Source organism: Berghia stephanieae, chromosome 14 (assembly GCF_034508935.2).
Source record: "Berghia stephanieae isolate SIO BIC M18660-M18661 chromosome 14, UCSD_Bste_1.3, whole genome shotgun sequence".
In the NCBI taxonomy this organism is placed as follows: Eukaryota; Metazoa; Mollusca; class Gastropoda; order Nudibranchia; family Aeolidiidae; genus Berghia; species Berghia stephanieae.
Genome location: NC_088373.1, coordinates 6,376,135 through 6,378,634, shown reverse-complemented (window position 1 = coordinate 6,378,634; position 2,500 = coordinate 6,376,135). Strand labels below are relative to the sequence as shown.

General features: G+C 42.8%; 1 protein-coding gene across 2 annotated transcripts in view; it reads right to left on the bottom strand.

The window, feature by feature from the left end:
• Positions 1-2,500, bottom strand: part of LOC144959830 (chitin deacetylase 1-like) — a 17,337-nt gene that overhangs the window by 5,838 nt on the left and 8,999 nt on the right. The window lies entirely within an intron of this gene.

The following is a 2,500-nucleotide window of genomic DNA, read 5'->3' as shown; positions in this document are numbered from 1 at the left end:
ATAAGGTCGCAGGTTCAAACCCCACCACCGCCGCGAAAAAATTTTTTTATTCTCTATTGTCTTCTGGCACTTTTCTACTCACTTCATATCTTGTTGTTACCAACACAAGTGCCTGCTCCACTCACTTTTCTGAATTAAAAATTCACCCCATACACCGGAGCATACTCAATGTCTCAATCGTTTCTATGTTATATGTTTGTGATGAGAATATTGGCTATTAAGCTTAACTGCTGGTCAAAATTACTTCGCGATGGTGGTGAACGAATCGGCGATCTCAAGAAGTGGGTGAGAGAGGGATCTAGAAATGACTTTGGGTTTGAAACGAATATTTTTGTGTTCGTGGATAGCTCACACGGTAGAGCCACGCTCTCACCTGCCAGGCGGAGTTGTCGTACCAATAAGGTCGCAGGTTCAAACCCCACCACCGCCGCGAAATAAATTTTTTATTCTCTATTGTCTTCTGGCACTTTTCTACTCACTTCATATCCCATCGTTAACTTATAGCCTGACACTAGAACCGTAGCCATCGTTAACTTATAGCCTGACACTAGAACCGTACCCATCGTTAACTTATAGCCTGACACTAGAACCGTAGCCATCGTTAACTTATAGCCTGACACTAGAACCGTAGCCATCGTTAACTTATAGCCTGACACTAGAACCGTAGCCATCGTTAAATTATAGCCTGACACTAGATCCGTAGCCATCGTTAAATTATAGCCTGACACTATAACCGTATCCATCGTTAACTTATAGCCTGGCACTAGAACCGTACCTATCGTTAACTTATAGCCTGACACTAGAACCGTAGCCATCGTTAACTTATAGCCTGACACTAGAACCGTAGCCATCGTTAACTTATAGCCTGACACTAGAACCGTAGCCATCGTTAACTTATAGCCTGACACTAGAACCGTACCCATCGTTAACGTATAGCCTGACACTAGAACCGTACCCATCGTTAACTTATAGCCTGACACTAGAACCGTACCCATCGTTAACGTATAGCCTGACACTAGAACCGTAGCCATCGTTAACTTATAGCCTGACACTAGAACCGTACCCATCGTTAACTTATAGCCTGACACTAGAACCGTAGTCATCGTTAACTTATAGCCTGACACTAGAACCGTAGCCATCGTTAACTTATAGCCTGACACTAGAACCGTAGCCATCGTTAACTTATAGCCTGACACTAGAACCGTAGCCATCGTTAAATTATAGCTTGACACTAGAACCGTAGCCATCGTTAAATTATAGTCTGACACTATAACCGTATCCATCGTTAACTTATAGCCTGGCACTAGAACCGTACCCATCGTTAACTTATAGCCTGACAATAGAACCGTAGCCATCGTTAACTTATAGCCTGACACTAGAACCGTACCCATCGTTAACGTATAGCCTGACACTAGAACCGTACCCATCGTTAACTTATAGCCTGACACTAGAACCGTACCCATCGTTAACGTATAGCCTGACACTAGAACCGTAGTCATCGTTAACTTAAAGCCTGACACTAGAACCGTACCCATCGTTAACTTATAGCCTGACACTAGAACCGTAGCCATCGTTAACTTATAGCCTGACACTAGAACCGTAGCCATCGTTAACTTATAGCCTGACAATAGAACCGTAGCCATCGTTAACTTATAGCCTGACACTAGAACCGTACCCATCGTTAACGTATAGCCTGACACTAGAACCGTACCCATCGTTAACTTATAGCCTGACACTAGAACCGTACCCATCGTTAACGTATAGCTGACACTAGAACCGTAGTCATCGTTAACTTAAAGCCTGACACTAGAACCGTACCCATCGTTAACTTATAGCCTGACACTAGAACCGTAGCCATCGTTAACTTATAGCCTGACACTAGAACCGTAGCCATCGTTAACTTATAGCCTGACACTAGAACCGTAGCCATCGTTAACTTATAGCCTGACACTAGAACCGTAGCCATCGTTAAATTATAGCCTGGCACTAGAACCGTACCCATCGTTAACTTATAGCCTGACACTAGAACCGTAGCCATCGTTAGCTTATAGCCTGACACTAGAACAGTAGCCATCGTTAACTTATAGCCTGACACTAGAACCCTCTAGGACTGGCAGTTTGACGTCATTTTCTAGGTTTGTGCAGCATCTAGTGAATTGTCGTTAGTAGAGCTCAAGAATACTAATGATTCCATTGGTTGAACTATTGAAGACAACTCACGATTTGTTTTCTTTTGGGGCCAAAGACCTGTCTTTTGACGCCATTTTTTGTTCAGTGTCAGGCTATATAAAAGTTAACGATTGCTACGCTGATACTATCCAAACATTACGTCATAAAATAAGACAATGATCACCGACGATAAAAATGTGAGTTGTTAGAAGTGCTCAAGGACACAAATGATTTCATTGGTTGAGTTACTGATTACACCTCCCAATTGGATTCAATAAGATGTCACGTCGCCCATCAACGGCGGCCATCATGGTTCTAAACAAAGAAATTT